Source organism: Lichenostomus cassidix, chromosome 6 (genome assembly GCF_008360975.1).
Source record: "Lichenostomus cassidix isolate B80296 chromosome 6, HeHo_3.0, whole genome shotgun sequence".
In the NCBI taxonomy this organism is placed as follows: domain Eukaryota; kingdom Metazoa; phylum Chordata; class Aves; order Passeriformes; family Meliphagidae; genus Lichenostomus; species Lichenostomus cassidix.
In genome coordinates this window covers 25861351-25881436 of record NC_139487.1, presented here as the reverse complement: position 1 = coordinate 25881436, position 20086 = coordinate 25861351, and the positions used below count along the sequence as shown (strand labels likewise).

The following is a 20086-nucleotide window of genomic DNA, read 5'->3' as shown; positions in this document are numbered from 1 at the left end:
GCGCGCGCGGGGCTGGCGCAGTACGGTATCGGTGGGTCATTAGTGCGAGAGGAGTATAGCGACAGATCGGTGTGACGGGATAGGTAAATCTGCTAGGAGAATCATGAGGAAGCCCCAGCCTGCTGCCAGTGGCCGCACCCAGTATTCGGCATCTGCCGCCTCTGCCGCCTCTGCCTGTGAATATAAATCTTGTCCTTCGCAGCGTGTCAAAGCTCAGGACCTTTGCGTTCCCTTCCTTGCAGCACAGCACTCTGAAGGTGGGAGGTACATCTCCCCCTCTGTTAACATCTCTTTGGAGTTACACCTCTCTTCCGTGTGGCTGCAGTGCATGCTTTAAGGCTGGTACAGTGCATGCTGTAAGGCTGGCGCTGACGTGCCAGACGAGGAGGAGATGCAGGGCTGTGTAGGTGAATCACAGCAATGCGCGCTGCCAGCTCTAACCCGGCCTTGCAGGGCACTCACAGCCCTTCCATCCCCCGGGGCTGAGCTGGTTCTCCACGGGCAGCTTCCCTCCAGCCTCGCTCCAAATGGAGCTCACAGTTTTCCCAAATTTAACTCTGATCCTAAGCTGACCCGTAGGAAAGGCAGAGCAGCACTTCCCTGGACTATCAATTCCTCAGGAATTTTGCTTCGGGAGTCCCTTTCCAGCTCCACTCCAGCCACAGCCCTGCAATCTCTTTCGATCTTAGCTCTACATATGGCTGTGGTTCTTCACTGCCAAGGAGAACAGACTGCCAGAGTCTTGAGAAAGAGCAAAGACAAATACAATAAAAAAAGATGTGCTGAATACAGAATTAAGTCCAGAAATAGAATGAGAGTTACAGCTATGCTTTTGAGAATTGTGAGATTAGCCTCTCTGTATCTCGGACCCTCCTTCTTTAAACTGTAAGAAAGGAAATACAGTGACCTGCTAGTTCACAAAACAAAAGTCAAAATAAGAGAGATCAGATATAGAAGAGGTCTGAAAGTGCACCAGCAAGTAAGATCCTGAAGTAGAATTTGAATTTAGCAGAAGGAAGCAGAAGAACTCATGACAGAAGGGTGGAAATTCCATCAGATGGGGCTAGATCTACTGGGAATTGAGATCCGATTCTTACTTACTCTGACACTTGTTTGCTTTCTGTTGGAGAAAGTGAAAATCCAGAGTTTTGGTGTCTGTTGCACTGAGGTCTCCTGCAATGCAAGAAAAAAAAGTCAGTTTCAGGCCATGAATATGTTGTTTATTTAGAGACTTGTAGTGCTTATTTCAGAGTTTGTAACACTCTATAATTGTTAGGTACTAAAGGATTCATTATAATAATTAATATTTAAATTTTTAATTAAGTTATTAATAGTAATAATTTATGCAAGGAATCAAACTTATCTCTTTTACTACAGCATATAATCATGTAAAGAACTCTCCTGAGAATTTCAAAGAAGATACTTATCCCAGCTTTTCCCTGAACTGTTTCTTAAATAGATAATTTTGTCAGAAGCAACCCAAACCTACACAAGGCCCACCCTGCAGCAAACAGCTGTTGAAGCTTTCTCACAGAAATTTTCCTGCTAAGAGATACTCCTTTCCTACTAGATGGTGAACACCTGCAAATGCTGTAGCTGGCCAAATCTGTGTGTGAGCAGGGCACCAGTGAGCTCTGATGTCCTGAGGAGTTTCTCAGTTAGATACAGCAGGATGGATGCTGTCTGCTGATGCCATTGCACTTCTCTCTGGGGCAGGATGGTGATGGCTGCAGTCCCTGTGCCAGCCGGGAATGCTGCAGAGCTGCTGAGCAGCCGGCTGTGCTTTTGCAGCACCCGGAGCTCCTGCTGACAAGAGCAGGGATAACAGCAGGACAGAGACACTTGGTGGGGAGACTGCAGCCAAATGCTTGCATTAAAACTGGCTTTTTTACTCCAGTGCACTGTTCCTTCACGGGATCGTGTTCAAATGCACTGTGCATCCACCACGTGGGTCCGGGGCTGTTCAGCACCTTTGTTAACGAGCCGGCTGATGGGACAGAGGTGCCCTCAGGTTTGCAGGTGATACAGAACTCGAAGGGGTGGGTGCTGCACCAGGTGGTCCTGCTGCCAGACTGACAAACATTTCTTGCAATTTTTTTTCAACAGGCCACATTTTCAACATGTTTTGTATTTGTTGGAAATCTTACATTTCTCTAGACAAGATCAAATACATTTTGAGAGTTAACTTCTAGTTAGAAATTCTGCAAGATCAGAAAATGCCATTGTGAAGGGACTTGAGTATCCTGAAGGGAAGTGTGAAGTCAGGCTCTAGGCCCTGCCTCTCTTCTAGGCAGGAACCAGGTAAGGAGCAGCCCTTCTCCACCTGCTTCCCAGCCCTGCTCATTCCCAGCAGTGAAATTCCCCATCAATGGCTGATGCCAGGGCTTAAGGGATGGTGGTCTCCAGCTGCTATGCCAAAGGAGAAAGCTAATCTGACTGCCTGAATCCAAAGGAGACTCATCCAAGCTCTGCTCCCCAAGTCCTGTATGAGAAACATCATGTACTTTCAAAAATAAAGTCAGCCTGTTCTTAGAGATAAATAGCTTCTGAAGGGATTTTGTTGCCTTGCCCTGAAAGTGAGGATCACAAGCAATGCAGTCATCTTCCAGGAGACACCTCAGGCTGTATTTTCAACCATGCACCCTGCCTTGCCAGCCACCTGCACTGGAACAGCATAAACACACTTTCATATAGCCCTCTGCAATCCTGGAAGGCCACAGGAGCCACCACAAGCCCATTATTGTGCTAATAAATAGGGTCAACGTCAGTTTTGAAGCTTAAGCTTTTAACTCGGCAGCTCCGGCACCGTCCTGCAAGAAAAAACATCTCAGTTGTTCACATGGCTGTGTTCATCAGCAGGAAATAAATAAATCTGTGCTTAGCACCGTTTCTCCTTAGGGTAAACTTTGCCATTGAAGTTTTCAAATTAGAGCTGAAGAAAAATATTTTGAAGGTTTTCTGGCTGTGCTGACTCCAGCACTCCACATATCTCTCCCAGCAGATTATAGGGAACTTTTGGACTTAATCTGTTCCTGGTATTCATGTGACAAATGCATATTCATTAGGCAACATGTTCTTACTTTAGATAAGATACCATGAAACACTGCAGTGTGAAGGGAATTTGGGGAGACAGTACTGATAACTTTCTTAAAGCCTGGCAAGAAAAGAATGCCATTAAATAGAGTATTACTTTGCCATAGAAGAATAACTCCTTCCGTGCAGTAATTTGTGCAGCAAGGGCAGGTTGGGATGTGCCAGAAGTGAAGCAGTGTCCATATTTTCTACAGGTGTGATAATTTTCAGGGTCTTGGATTATTTGGCCAAATCTCAAAACATTTCAAATAGACAGTAGCCTCCTTTCAGTGGTACTGAACTCTGCTGACTCTGAGGTATCTTCCCTCCTTTCTATTACGAAGTTTGCACCTTGCTAGTTTTAAAAAGCACTGCACTCAAATTTGTACTGCAGCTTGTCTCTTTTGTGGACTTGCATATATATTTACATTAAGCAAAAGTAATTGCAGTCTGGAATTGGAGAAAGTTTGTCTGTGTTTGTGAGGAAATTCCCTATGCGCTGTCATAACAAGCACCAGGTATAAAGAATTTCACATGTTTTATCTGTCTTGCTAAAATAAAATGAATCCATCGTGGCTGACACTTCTGGTGTCAAACGATGTCTTCTGGGCTGTCTAAGGGATAGCTGGATGTTTTTGTGAGTAAAAATGCTGTTTTGAACACAGCAAAAATAGCCTTTAGTTACAAGATTAAAAAAATTAATTTATATATATACTTATATTAAAAAGTCATTTAAGAATGGAAATGACTGCAACAGCCTGAAAAATAAAACAATGTATCTCAAAGAATAAAAATAGCATCTGTTTTAAATGTGTATTTTCATACTGCTAGAGGTGTTCTGCTGATCAGTGCTTTTCATAACAAACAGTGTTCTGAGCACACATTGCAAGTACTCTACAAACTTCTAATTTACAACAGGAAACCTCTTTCAGTTAGAATATATGGAAACCTGCATGGCATGGAGTAGCTTTATGGGAGAAACAGGTTCTGTTGGGGTTTTCTTCAGTCAATGCAATGTTTTCCTTCTTGGGCATACTAAACACAGGAGCATCATATCAAACTGTGTTGATAATCTTATGCTCTTCAAAGCCCTAAGTGAGGTAAAAAAAGTCTAAACATCCAGATCTACTGAAACATTCCTGCATTCAGCTTTTGAATAATTCATATTTAGGCCCTATTTTTAGAAATGACTTTGTTTTTTCATTTTCTGAGAGGAAATATCACCCAGGTTGTATTGACCATTTTTTTGTAGGTTTGATTCTCTATGGCCATAGCAATGGTCCTGATGAAGTCGTGCCTCTAATCTGCATCTGCTCCCTTAGGGAAGAGGCCCAGCTCCCTTTGCCTTATTAGCAGTGCTCCCTTGTTTGGCCTTGCACCCCCATTTCCTCTCACTCTGGCTCTTTCCCCAGCAAGTGCCCACCTGGCCTTTTCTCACCTCTCGCAACCTTCCTCCAGGCTGCCCCTTGGTCATCATTCCAGCACTCTTCTGTCTGCTTCCAAACCTGCTGTGTTTTAGCCTTGCTTTCTCTCTGTCCTTTATCAATCCCTTCCTCTCTCTGCACTGTCCCCCCTTTCCCAGACCACCTGGGATTCATTTTGGCCCTGACAGTTTGTAGCTATTTAAACAAATGTTTTTTGCCCTGTCAAATGTTAATGCTAAACTTTAGCAACTAATAAAATAAACTTCCAAAATCAGAAGCTTGAAATCAAGACCTATATTTTCCATTAATTATATATTTTATGTCTCATTTGGAAAATGTGGCCTAGAGCATTCATTCCTATTGTCAAATTTAACCAAGGTTAAAATACATGAAGGTAAATAAACTTGGATATCAAATCACCAGTTCAGTAAATGGCTTAAGCTTGTGAGTAACACTCTCATGTATTAGAGTACGTGTTTAGAACTTGTTTCTTTAGTTACTCAGGAGAAAAGCTTGGGTTTCTCAACTGCTCAGAGATAAATGAAGATGAGTGCTTTGGTGAACAAGGACCTGACATTGTTTGGTTATAAATGAATATGTAAGATAGAACATTTTGTTCACTCAAGATTCTATTTGAATAAATCGTACATAAAAGGACATTTCTTTTTCTTGAAGCCTGTTTTAGAGGCTATAGCATGAATTATTTATTTACATCAGATAATAAAAAAAGCTAAAACAGTTTAAAAATATTTTTCAATGAAAGGGTGAAATTTATATTTACAGCCTGAGACCTCTCAACCTCCAAGAAATTGCTATTCATTTTGTTTAAATACAACAAATACTCATTTTCCTAAATGCCTGTGAACTCTATACTGCAGCAAAAAAATGACCCAGGGCCTTTCCTGAAATTGCTGTTTATGCTTTCTAATTACTTTTAACATGCAGAGCACTGTTCTTCTGCAACTTCTTGAAAAAAAAACCTATTTGAAATTCAGTAAGCTTTGATTTAAAGTGATTGGTTTCCACCTGGATGGAGTGAAATTTCCTTCTTGCAAAGTTTATTAGTACATTAAAAGATGCAAATTAATTCATAATTCTTTCAGCTCATTCTCTTGGGAACAATTATACTAGGAAATTATTAATGTACAAGAAAACAACAGTTAAAAATCTCAAAGGGCAACAGAGGTGTGGAATATATGAAAACATTTAGACCTAGCTAATAGCAGAACTCGGTTATAATAATAACAGTTCATAAACCAATTTTCATTTTTCTTTATTTGTGAACTGATAGCAGCCACATGGTGCAGACAAGAAATGAAAGGCTGGCAAAAGGGCTTTGCAGTCAAAGGCCCTGTTCTCAATGAAGTGCTGAGGAAACACAGTGTGAAGAGCTGAACACGTGCTACCAGGGCTTGTGAGGATCCCAGCCAAAGGTGAGGCTGCAGTGAGCTCACCTCTGCCCATGTCTGCTCCACCATCCCATGGGGATTGCAGACCTGGCTGGCATTTCAGTCTAAGCCTCGGCACCCTGATAAACAAGCCCCATACTTGCCATCTGGATAAAGAAAACCCCCTAGGATCCAAGTAACATTGGATGGAAAAAGAGCAAAAAGACCTGTTTTTTTAGGCTTCTTTGATCCAGTTATTTTTTTTGCCTTTTATTTAAGGTGTTAACTCAGCTACTCTGCAGTTTTCATAATTTATCCAGCATGCTTTTAATATTACATATCTTATGAAAGTTTCAAATCTTTTTACAATCAGAGTCATTACAGTGTCTTATTACCAGGATACCTGTAATGACTCTGGGCTATCTGCTTGCAGCACTCCCTGACATATGCTTATCAATGAAAAGACTGAGAGGGAAACACATGCTCTCAAAAGATTGTAAAACAAGCACCACTACTGAGAGAAGCTTGCCTGTAACATATGGGCACTATCCTCTCCTAAAGAACTTGCACTTTTATAACTTTCAGCAGAGCCACATAAACAATGCACATAGATCAAACCTCTGCTGACATAGCTTAATACACTGGGGCAAGACAAACAGAGGCATCACATGTACTGAGAACAAGGTTATGTTGTGGAGATACAGGAGTAAAATAACTTGTATTAGACTTGCTCACATTTGCCTTTCTCTACAGATTCTAAGGAATATTGTTTACAAATGAAAAATGTTTACATTTGAAAAAATAAGATGCTCTACAAATGGTTCTCTCCATTTTCAGAATAGCAGAGGAACTGAAAAAATTAAAATCTAAATAACATGGATTGACAAAATAAAATCTTTAAGGAGAGCAGACACAGTACTGTTGTACATAAAAATCACCCAGATGGAAATCCAGGTTCTAAATACAGCAATATATTTATTGAATTTTCTAGTGACAGTGGGCCACTTCCAAAATACCCTCCCTCAAGAAAATTCCCAAATTCCAAAAGGAAGACTTTGTTTTGATGATGCATATAAAGGAAAATATAAGTTTCTATATGTTAAAAAATGGAAATGTTGAAAATTCTGGTCAAATTTCTGTTCTGTCTTGCTTTTGCAGTTGCCTGACTGTATGAATGTATTTCCTTTTGACAAGTGAAAACAGGCTTCCAGGAACAATTCTGTCTCACAGTTCAGCTAAAACTACTGAGAGAAATCACTGATTATTACCTATCTAATACCATCATTCTGTATATTTAGAAGGACATATGGACTTACTTGAAAAAGAATTAATGTAACATCCCTGTGCAACTCAAATTCCACTAGCCTCTTTTAGCTATTTTGTTCTCTGCTGGTTTTTGCTAGAGAGCAAAACACCAAGGAACTGGGAGAGAAAGAGGCGTTAAAAAATCAGAAGAACATTTCTGAGTGAGAATACTGACAAGAGGCCATTATTGTTAAACCGTTTTCAAATGACAATTTAATTATTTGAAAATGCAAACCCATTTTTTTTCCTGAGGTCAGAAGAATAAGAGTTATTTTTAATGCCATGTTTATTTTTGCCCTTAAAAAAAACAAAGCCACAATATAGAAAAGACCAGAGAAAGGATAATGTCCTAGGAAGAAGTCTGGGATATGCAGGGGGCAATAAGAGGATGAGGATAGAGCAGGATTTTTATAAGCAAAATTTTCATCCTGTAAGACTTTGCTTCAGGCTGTGAAATGTGAAACAAGCTGATGGCATCAGTTTGATTCTGAAGGGTCATGTACCTATATAAGAAAGCTGTGATTTAACTCAATTTGGGATGGCATTTCTGTAACTTTAAGGACAAAATGGACAGAGATATTCCATGTCACCATTGAAGCGATTTCTTGTAAGGCTAGCACCAAGGTTCAGTGGCTGAGATCCCTCAGCTGGTGCCTCTGTGAAATGCTTCTTTGGCAGCAAACCAACAATGTCAGCCTAGCATAAATATAAGTGCCAGATCCATTTTTCCCCTTTGAAGTGCACAATCCTAAAGGATCAGGGCAAAGCCCTGGAGAAAACAATATTCAAGTTAAATATCATCATTGTTCTCAAGAAATTACTTTAGTCGTTATTCTAATTAATCATGGTCATTCCCTATCTGTATAGACAGCAGAGAAAACGTGTCACATAAGGACAGTCTTTCAGAACGAGTTTTCCTCCTTTAGACACAAACATAGAGACTTGACTTAACATACAAACTCAGCAGGCTGCAGACAGAAAAGGTGAGAGCTCCTCTAAGTATCAGGCTCTGGTTTGGCTACTGAATTTCTGGGATTTGGCCCTTAGCATTGTAGTCACTCAGAAACTTGCTGCTGATTGCTACCAAAGCAAAATCTGTGATATAAATGTGTGAAACTATGAGACACTGAAAGAAATCACTGTGGAAAAGCAGTGATGCCTCATTGATCCAGCAAATTCACTTAGGCCACTGAAGTGTTCCCATCCCCGTTACCGAAGCATTGCTCATCTACCAGAGGTGGCCAAGTGAGACATAGCTCAGGTGGTGCAGTTTCCTTCCCAGTAACCAGAAAGCAAATGAACTGAAATTCTGAATCTCAGCATGAAAAATAATATATTTTTTTAAATGGATATTGTTAAGCTGTGATGAGAAATGAGAACGAGTGGTGAGCAAGTACCATAAAAATACCTTGGTTTAGTTTTAAAGATATTTATGGGAAGACTTACTTATTGCTAAATGGCAGAGAACATTTACAATCTGTTATAGTTAATTTACTACTACATAAGTAAAAATGTGCTAAGAGCAGCACACTTGTTAAATTAAAGCTCACTTAATGATTACACAGCACTTGGGAATAACATCTAGTTAAAGAGTAAGCAGTAATGGATGCTTTCTATAGGATCATTCATTTTGGGAAAATAAGACAACCAAAGCCCTTTACATTTTTGCTCATAACTAAAAGATACAAAATACAAGAATGTAGACCAGGAGGGATTTCCTCTTTTATGAATGTTGGAGTATTTACTAGAGTGATACAACTACCATGGGAAGGTTACTGGCTCTTCTTCTCCACCCTATTACAGTGGGTTGCACTATAATAATACAGTGCAGTACTATTACGTTGCTGCATCACTCTACAACAGACTGAAAGAAGTCAGATAAAATCCTGGTCTGGATACTACCAATTATCTACTCTCTTTGTCATTTTTCCCTTGTCACCACAGTATCTGAAAAGGTGATTATTAAATCAATAGTAATAACAAAATCCCAAGACTCAGAGAAAAGCTAGTATTTTCCTCTGGATAGGAGTGACAATTTCAGCTGAATCAGGGCTATTCTTTGGGTAGGAAGTAACCTTGTCCTGGTTTAACCCCAGCCAGCAGCCAAGCCCCACACAGCCACTCGCTCATTTCCCCAACAGCACGATCAGGGAGACAATCAGATGGATAAAAGCTGGAAAACTGGTGCATTGAGACAGAGGCAATTTAATGGGGAAAGCAAAAGGAAAGAAAAAACAAGGAATTAATTTAACAATCCCATGAGAAAGCAGGTAATCAGCTATCCCCAGGGAAGCAGGGCTCCATCACATCCACCAGAAGACAAACACCATCACTCCAAATACCCTTCCATTCCTCCTTCTTCCCTCTAAGTACTGAGCATGATGCTAACCCAGTAATTCAGAACTGTGAATGTGGCTGTACCCTTGTTTATCTCCTTTTCCATGATGGTATCTCTTCAGCAAAATGTGACATTTTTACATTGAGTACTTTTGTGAAAGAATTTTTTCTGTCACTATATAGGAGCTTTATAAAAGCATTGTTTCTGTACTTCAGGGGCCATGTTGTGGCCCTCCCACACAGCAGCAGGGGTGTCTGGCTATGGCTCAAAGCTCAGTCCTCTCTGGATGGCTTTGCCAGAACCTGCTGTAGGATAGCTTGGTGCTAAGATGAGGAAAAGGATCATTTGGGATGAGCAAGCCTTCATGTGCTAACACAGGGTGAAAAGTACTGCTAGCTGTGGAGCTTCCTGCACACTCTCTTTGGGCACAGCAGAACAGCTCCACAGCAGAGGCACCAGGAGGACTGGGGTTAATCTCCACTGTGGATGAAACTCCAGCTAAGCTATCCCAACTCAGAGCTATGAACCAATGCTCCCTTTTTGTCACTGGCTCTCAGAAACCCCTGCACAGCCAATACATCCATATCTCTGGGACTGATGGTGACGCTACAGCATCAGATCATTATTTTTCTTTTTATTCACATGCAGTAATTATGTGCTACTGGCCAAGAAGGTTACAAACATATTCACTCATTTTTTAATGATGCTTCATCACAATGGGTAGCACCTGGGATCTTAATGAAGACCACACACAGTCTTTTCTTTGTCTCATAAGAAATTTAAAGTACAACTTTTGTACTTTAAAGTCAAAAGTATGCTCACTAAGAAGTAGTATGATCACTGAGAAGGCTGGAATTAGTGAAATTAAGGGAATGACTAGGAGAAAAGCATTCTAGCCTTTTCTACTCGTTAACAAAGGAAGATTTTGTACATAAAGAAGATTGATTAAAAGTTTATGTTTTGTTTCACGCAGACACCACAGGTAAGGACTCTGAAAAGTGCTCAGCACTGATCAAAACAAGAGCTACCAAAAGTCGAGAAATCGTCTTGTGAAGAGAAAAACCTTTCATCCACGATAAATCATAAATATTGAAAACATGAAGTGGTTTTTCAAACAAGAGTTCTTAATGTTATTAAGGACTTGCTAATGCAGAACTCATGCAAATCTATGTTTGCAAAAAAATGCTTTTCATTGCAGAATTTTCTGCTCAGATATTGTAGGTATCTGGCTGTATTATATTCTGAAATTCTTTCAGCTCAGTGTAGACTTCTGCATTTAAGATGAGGCCCAAGGAAGACAGAGCCTCTTATTCCTGTGTCCTATGACTTTTTGCTTGCACGTAACTTGAAGTGGATAGTACTTTTTTGATTATTTAAAAGGGGCTATGTTTTTTTGGTTTACAGTGGAAAGTCATTCTCAGCTATAACTGTGGAGCAAATACAACCTCCACATAATAATGCTGCTATGTAATTTACAATCTAAAATGTTCCAAATTAGTACAGGTAATTGTAAAAACATATTGGTAAATGCACAGGCTCTGAAGGGCATATTATATAGAAAAGCTATACAGTAGAAGTTGCTGCCCATGAAGACTTAACATAACTAGATAATGTGCTTAATAGTATTTACTCATAAAAGGCAGGCTCTGCTCTACAATTTTGATCTTACAAATAATTTAGCATGCACTCAGGAAAGTAGACATATCCTAGTAGCAAAAAAACCCAACTCAAACCAAACAAACATGCAAGGAATTGAGATAAAAAGTTCCTGTATTTTTGAACATGAAGTAAATGCCAATGTGCAACTCTTACATAAACTATAACTTTTGCATCTGTTTTCCTAAAACTCTAGATCTGCCCATTCAGCAAAACAGCAGAATGGACTGGTAAAGGTCAAAAACATATTTGAGTAACCATCTTACACAGGTTTACTGAATTTTAGCCTGAAAAGAACTTGTGTACAGCACAGGCCCTGAAGTCTCAAATGATTTCTCCATCAACTATGAAGCTTCTGATCAAGATGAAATCTCTGGGTATTCCTTTAGGAAGAGACCCATTCTGTAAAGCATAAATGGCTACATCCAGGATGAATCTGAGTCCATGGCTGAAATCATAACTGTGATAAATATATGGGTCACTTCCAGTCTGTGTGTCTGTAGTTTGCACAGAGAATACAAAACTATGCTCCCACCACAGCACCTCTGCCTTCAACTCATTTTCTCCCTTTCCCTATTCCCATATGCCCATGGAACCTTGCAAGTGCTTGGTGATGTATCTTCAGGACCTAACTGGATGTAATTGGAGTAATTCTGCAGAACACTGTTATGCAGCAACAAGGATCCTGATCTCTGTTGCAAACTTCTAGAAGAACACTGAAAAACTCATTGGAATGTGGGAATTGCTAAAGGAACTGGAAGCTGCTGAACATCAAGGACAACTGGTTAGATCTTCCTTTAGCTGCCTCTGTCTCACTGTCTACCACAGTAAAAATGGGATTTAATGATAGCTCCTTTTAACATGAACAGAAATAGTTGATTGTAAAGACAAACCCAATGAAATATTCAGTAATAAAATGGTCAAGTCACTAAATAATGCATCCAGCTGGTTCTAGTGCTTGACCTTTGCAAAATTCCTTGGAGGTGAAGTGCAAACTATTTTTTTTTTCCCTGATGGTGTATTCCTGGGGAAACACTGCTATGAGAACTCTCTATTTCACAGAGAAAGCAGCTAATTTTTAAGCTTTAATTATGCATGTTCTTCAGTGGGTGGCCTTCTTTCTTAGTAGGTACTGAATCAATACCCTGGCATAGTGCTAATGGGCACTGTGCTACTTGAGGTGCCATCTTTCAGAAAAAAGACTGAAAGCAAGGTCTCATCTCTTTTTGATTTTCCTGCCTCTCATGGCATTTTCTTTTTTTTTTTTTTTCTTTTTTTATAATAAAGGTGTCAGCATCAGTGCCTTGGCCACAGTCCAAGTTGGATAATTACATTCTGATTCCCTAAATTTTGCTTTGTGCAGTTTTAATTTAATATGGTGCCTTCTCTTCCTGCCCTAAGTTGTTTTGTGTCATTGCTGGGCACTATTAAATAACCTCCATATTTCCCCCGAGACAGCTGCATTTGAGCTGTGGGTAGGGCAAAGCCTGCACACGAATTTTGTGAACCGTTCCCAGAGAAGCAAACACAAGCTCACTTGCAATTATTACATGCCAATATTTACCTGGACAAACTGCAGCTTCTCTGCTCCCCTCCAGTAGTTTACTTTAATTTGGGATTTAACTACCTAAATGAACACAGCAGCTGTAGGGAACACTGTCCCTTCTCAAGAGGTCACAAGGCTCATGCTTGGGAGGACATTTTCAACAGGCAAAGTAGTTTTATCCTCTGTATGAGAACATGAGCTGCTACAAGCAGCCTTTGTCTGTGACAACCATTTAGCCAGGAGCTGCAGGGGGATGGTGGACAGGGTTATCCTGTCTCAGTTGCATGGCTGCCTTCCCACTTTGTCCCTCTTGGAGGGTCAGTTTGTCACTCCAGGAGAACTGAACAGGTCCACGAGCCTCCTCCTGCTCAGTTCAACGTGGGGCTACTCCTCCAACAGACAAATTCAAACAGGCTGTCCCTGAGGCTGGAAGTGAAGCTAAAATTCCAGCACATCCCTGTGTTTAGCTTACCAAGTGACTTTCTTGATGGTCTTATTTGCAGCTCAATTGCACAGGCTGAAGCTCAGTACTGTGACTCTGAGGAGATACAAGAGTAGCACAGAGAGGAATGGCTACAATTGGATATATCAGGGAATGGGGCTGGTGCCCTGGGAGCCCTGAGTGAGGAAGGAGCTGAGAGAGCTCCTCGTACCAAGCCACACAATGCAAGCTGTGCCATGGACAGAGAGCAGCCCTGCAGCTCCCCCGAGCACCAGGGACCTTGCCTACAGCACAGGAGCTGCAGTGCTGTGCCTGGGAACCCCAGAGCACCAGGGACAAGACAGTGCTGTGCCTTGCTCTGGGCAGCTCCCACCAAGAACATTGATATATAATAGTTTTGTTGACTGAAGAGTCTGTGAGAAAGCCTGGCAGTTGCCTGGGAAAGGCTATGGATTCAAGCTTCCAGGAACCAGGAGAACCACTCTGCTTTTGGGGTCACAGGGAGAGGGGAAAGTCCAATTTCTCCGTGACATGTTTGATAGAGGCACTGACAGTGGTCATGGGGTTCACTCTCATGGCAAGGAGACCAGTCAGAACTCCAGGGCAAATGCTCCATGTGCTATTGCCCATGCTGCTCTCTAACACTGCATATTGAATACTTCTAGAAGACACTGTGTCAGTATCTAGATGTAAAAGCATCCAGGAGACATCCACACTGGACACAGTTAATCCAGAGAAGCAAAAGGCACCATAACATGGTTTTTCATTGGCACAAAGCTCTTTGTATGCAGACACTGCTGCTCAGGACAGAAGTCAGTTGGGTAGGCAACACTGTCATGAGTTTTTCCATTTGTATGTACTTTTAGGAGCTGTGAGAGCTAGGGGAGGATCATGTTACAAAATAAGGCAGGGGTGATCTTATGGCACAAATTCTTCTGAGGGTGTAAATCAAGGTAAACAGGTTTCCATCAGCTTGATTGAAAAGTAGGTTAAAAACAAATATTACTTATATAAAACTTCAGATGTAAGCTGTGTAAGCAGAACCATCCAAAACAGGCTTATGGCTAGAGCTTATTAAATGTTTTTAAATGAATGTATTTGAAGTCTTAACTTGAAAATAAAATCATAAGAGCAAAACTCTGTTGCTATAAATCAGCAAGACTCCACTGATTTTCCAATTTACTGTATTTGAGTAATCTTAACTATGTATTATTGCACTTGGCTTTAAAACATTGCCAGAATTGCAGGCTTTGAGGCTTTTCATACTGATAGTATTGTTGCTCTTGCTTCCATCTTCTTTTTTCTTTTTTTAAATACAGCATGCTTTTATTGTTTAATTTAAAGCTATTCAACCTTTTTTTCCTGCTATCCAAAGACATTCTGTATGTAAATCCAACAATTTGGACCCAAAATCACCACCATCTGCTTATTTATAGCACGATCCAACAGTAAAGGGAATCTCTATTAAGCCCTTAATGGGAGTCATATGACTGTGCAGTGAACTTGGTTTTCATTTCCCTGAATAAGTGATACTATTTCTTTACTGGTCCCTATTAATCCCTTCCTTTCTTGAGACCTATCCCCTTCACCCAATTGTGGCTGTTGCTTTATTAGGTCTGTAGTGTGTGTCTGGTCCTGGCACACCATTAGGTGCCAGAATTAAATGTCTTTATAGATTTGTTTTTATTCATTCAGTGTTTGAGACGGAAGGTAAGCTGCTAAGTATGTTGTTTTTCAATATGCTGAGCTATCCTTGGAATGAAATCAGAAAAAAAAGTCCAGAGAACAAAGACCAAACCCAAAACCCTGCAATACCAGGGCTTCAGTGGGACAACAAGACCAAACAGCTGAAGAAAAAATGAAGACACTCATTGCTGGTAGAAAGTAGAAATTAAATAATGGAAAAAAACAAGCCTTGTTTAATACCAGCACCAAGAAAAGACTCCAGCAGGTTTTGAACTTTCATGAAGTTTTTCATAAACTATGATCCTAAGGGACTGTGACAATAAAAAAAACGTTAGTTCAAAGAAAGTGTGTGTGAAAGAGCAAAGTTGTTGACATTCTACTTTGGGTGAATCACTTTTCCTCTAATGAGAATACATATCAATTGCAGTGCAGTACAAAGACAGAATTCTGCTGCTCTCAGAGTTCCCTCCTGACCCTTGGCATGCAGTGTGTGGGGGTAGGAAGCTTTTATTTAGAATATTTTTTATAATCTCATGGGCTGCAGTCAAAACACACTTTCACAGGCAGAGCTCACTGCACTACAAAGACAGATATTTTATTTCCATCTTAGATAGAAAAGGTACTATATTGGTTTTCATTGAGATGTATGGCAAGTTCATGGCACAGAATTCTGGTATATGCTGTATTAAAACCACAGGTAAAGTTCCCAGAGTTTACTGTTTCAGTTTTATACACACAGTTATACTAGAGGGTAAACTAAGAAAACCTAGTCATTAACATGTATAGCGGTGACTTTTTAATACAGTTCTGTGCTTACATGCCTCACAGACAGGTGTTCTGTCCATAAAATTGTTCAAGTTTGTTGGGTTATGAGACTTTGCACGGCTTATCCTCCTTGCCACTAGGGCTTTATTCCTGCTCAGCACACATGAGCGGAGATTTGTGTATCCAAATCACAGGTCTACAAAACAAGTCTCTGTATTTGAACTCTCTGGCTAGGTTTTCATTTCAGCCACAAAGAGAAATAGCCCTTTCTAGATTTATCTGTTCCTAAGGTAGAAATTGAACAAGCACAGATGGGTTATGCTGTAGCAAAAGCTACTTTTATCCCTGGACTATGGGAGAGTGTACACTGGCTCTGAGAGACACATCCAACCCTCAGCCTCTTAGAAAATTCTGGCACCCATTGGTGGTGCTCTTTGTAGGGCATGTTAAATACAGTTCTCTTTAGCTCTACATAAAACTCCTGGGTATGAAGGCAAACAGTGGTGTCTCAGCATGAATGAGGAGGAAACCAGGCATCTCTGTACAAAAAGGGACATATATTCCAGAAGGAACACACACTGACATCACTCAGGTGGTGGGAACTTTACAAAGACCATGTGTAGACCAATTTGGGAGAAATCCTAGTACAAATGAAATCCCATGCAAAACATGCAATCCTGATTAGGCTCAGGACTTCGGCCTTTTTCTGAAGAAATGGCACATTTATAATAAAACTACCACAAAGGAAGGAACTTTCTGACTCTGGGGTGCTCTTTCAAGGAATGTCAAGAAGCTTAAGTCTATCTCAATGAGCTTACTGATTGTGGTGTTCAGCCCATAGAATGTAACAGGGACCACAGATTGAGGCAAATGAGAGCCTCAGTCTTGGGCTCTCAGAGGGATGATGAGTTTGAATCCTCCAGTGAGAAAAGAGCTGCAAGAAGCTCTCTCTTCCATCGCTATAATGCCTGAAGAGAAAATAAATCATTATTTTTGCACTGCCTCCCAAGGAAAGCAGCAGATGCTTTTTTATTTGGGTGATATTTTTCAAGCCTATCCATAGTATTCCAGCTCTGGCCACAAATCAGGGGCTGCTTATGAGCATTTGGACAATTCTGCCAAATCTAATAATAGCCAGTGGTGGTGGGCAGTACAAAAGAAAAATCAGGTTGTGTGATTTTAGCCATCCAGCTAATTCTGAGCTCCACAACACTCAGCAGGAAGAACTTTTAAGTGGTGTGTGTGAATACCAACGTCAAAGATACCTGATCTGTGTGCAAACTGTAGCCTGACAAACAAAAGAATGTATGACCTTTAGCTCCATGAAATACTTGTCAGCCAGCTGTGCTAGGGAGGAATCTACATGCAGTGCCTGTGATATGTTGATTCTCTTTTCAGGTCATCCAGGGTTTGTATCTTTTATTCTAAATGTTAGGAAATGAATTGACTACAACCACAGCACTCATGTAAAAGCAACATATCTGCTATGAGTGATACAGATAACAACACCTTTCATCAAAAGATCCCAGGGGTAATATGCATCTTATTCACAATAGCTCCAGCCCTGCAACAAATTCTTTTTTAAATTTATAGACAAGCTGCTCCACTGAAATCTAATCACATGCGTAAGCCCTCTCAGAATCAGGGACTAGCACTGAACAAGAATTATGTTTGTCTCTGCTGATAACAAGACTCTCTGTAGGGTGAAATACAAAAAGAAACCCTGTAAACTCCTTGAATTCCTTGAAAAATTGTTGATGTCAGACCCATATTTTGTCCAAACCAAAAGGACCTTTGTCCTACTCTGTCTGAAAATACTCTAAGAGATTTAATGACACAAGATATGCAGGATTTTCTGCATCTGAGAAGATGAATATTCTTCTGGAAAGTATGAGCTTTTAAGTGAACTTTTCAGCTGGATGACTAATGCTTTAGCAAAGCCAGAAAAAAAACCCGATGATGCAAATAAGGCATAAGAATGGGAGAAAGAGTGCCTGATGTCCTGAGAGACCCCAATTTTATACATCATACCCAGCCACCTCAGAGACAGAAAACTAGGTAACATGCCACAATAAAATCCAATAACCCCACCTTCCTCCAGACTGTTTTACTAACATGCTGGGTGTCAGTGTCTGTACAGGTGAATACAGGAGCAAAAGAAAACTTTTTATTTCACTAAAGAAGAGTAACTGTTCTTGTAAACATATACAAAATGAAAAAGCTTTCAATCTCATTCTCATATAGACTATCAGATAGCACTTGTTACCAAATCATGATCACATGAAAAATACATATCTAAAACATGCCATAAATGTGAGAGCAGTCTAAACCTGACTGCATAGCCTGTCTCATCACACAGTTGAGATATGGAGAATTTCACCTGTCTAGAATTTTGGTTTTGGTCAGCATTTTCTATCCAGCAGGAGAGGACAAATTTTGAGAGTTGATTTCAAACGTTAATGCTCTTTATGCTCAGATCTAGCAAATGCCACATGGAGTCAGGCATGTGGTCCGTCCTGCCTCTCTACTGGCAATGGTCTCTTGGTGGCATCGCTCCAACAGAAATAGTGAGACATAATGAAAAGCAAATTTCAGATCTAATTGTCCCTGAAGTTTAGGGAAGTTCCAAACCTGTATCCGTGACCCTGTGCCAACATCACACCAAAGTAAAACTGAACGTGGGATTAGTGTGTTGATTACTTTGAAAAATTATCAGCATGGAGGTCTGCTTGCAATTTCTTTGGCAACAGCTGCCTTTATTGAGCTTCTAAAAGCCCATACTTCTAAATATGCAAAATAATAAACACATGATAAGAAACATTACTAATGTGCATCCTTCCCCCCTTCCAAAGTGTACCCCTTACAGCAGTTTGCAAGCAGCATGGAAATATTTGTATGGTTGTTCTAACACGCTATAATGAAGCAGCATAAATCTCATACAGCAAACCTGAGATGCAGTGTGCCCTTCTGTTCCACTCACACAGAAGGTGGAGTGTTCTTACCCACCTTATAATTCAGTTGAGGAAATGTCTCTTAAATACACATTCCCTCCAAGGCAGTCATTTGTCTGTGTTATCAGATAACTGCTTATTTTGAGCTGTTAATGACAATGCAGTTGTCTGCCAAGCGCACTAAAGCTCCTTCCTCCTGTACAAGTGGAATTCAGCAAATCAAATCTAGAGGAAGAGATCTAACCTCTAATGGTCTTCAGGGGAAACTTTTTTCCTGTCTTCCCTGAACCAGTAAAAGAGCCCAAGCTGTGCTATTTGGCAGCTTAACCTCAGAGGAAGTGCAAAGTAAAGAAATCTCCGAAAAACAAGTAAGTTCAAACACATAGCACTGCCAAATCCTCTTCACTTGGAATAAGTCTTAGGTTAGAAATCCAACCTCTACTTCAGCCTGCATACACTATAAAAAACAACCTAACCTGATGTGAAAATCATGAAACATCATGAAATGAAAAACTGTATCAATATTTTACTGAAAGTCTAGACCTACTTTAATGTCACTTAGAGATATTTTAAAAATACTGGGATTTAGGTGGTGACAGAATAAATGGACCATAATTTAGCCTCCCCACCTATCTAGCTGCATTTCAGAAAATTAAACTGTACTATTTTATACTGATGGCTTTATAATCCTGTGTTTCCATGAACTCAAAATTCTCCTGTGTCCTTGCAAGAGAAAAGACTTGCTCTTCACTCAGCCAGTGATGTGGACACACAGAGCAAACACTCAAACCTGTTTGTGGCACTGCCAGGCTGCTGCCCTCTCTGTGCAGGTACAGTGCAGACAATCACAAACCTCTTGGGACAGAGCTGCTGCTCAACTCAGCCCCAGCCTGGCAAACAGGAGAAGCCAGAGCTGCCCCCACACCTCTGGCTCATTCAGGGAGTCCCCTCAGCAGTCAGAAACCAGGCTTATGAAGGCCACTCTGGTTCTCCAGTCCTCTCTCCTAGCCTGATACCTGCCCTATAACATGTGCTTTATATCAATTACTGAGGAAAGCCATCTGCTAGATGGGCCCCAAACATCCCAGAAGTCCCAAGGTTGTGGTCAACAGTCTAGGTCCATCTTCAACAGCTCTAGTCTCTGCCACTACAATGCAGGACCATGGAATCCTTATTTTCCCAGCACCTCTACTCTCAGGATTATCAGTTTCCTTCCCTTTCATCTTACAAGGAAAGATGGGAGAAGCCATAAGCTGGCAGCATCCCACCAGAAAGACCCCAGTTTTCACAGAGGCAGCATTGAACAAGTTTTATAGTCCATGGAAGCAGAAGTAGCAGAAGTTCCACCTCCACCTCGATGCTGGAAGGTCCATTCCTCCCTCTGCTCTATCTACCCTTGGAAACATTTACCCCAGTCCACTTCCCCCAGCAGAGCCTCTTCTCTCACTACTCTATTGTGGCACTTCCCAAACAACCATGAGTGCCTTCAGAAGCCTGAGTGCAACAGAGGATC

At 40.7% G+C, this 20086-nt stretch overlaps 1 long non-coding RNA gene across 2 annotated transcripts in view; it reads right to left on the bottom strand.

The window, feature by feature from the left end:
* Nucleotides 1-398: 398 nt before the first annotated feature.
* LOC146435507 (uncharacterized) overlaps nucleotides 399-20086 on the bottom strand; it is a 241431-nt gene continuing 221743 nt past the window's right edge. For both annotated transcript variants that reach the window (XR_014852976.1, XR_014852979.1), the window contains one exon: nucleotides 399-1173. This is a non-coding gene — a long non-coding RNA (uncharacterized LOC146435507). The remainder of the gene's footprint in view (nucleotides 1174-20086) is intronic.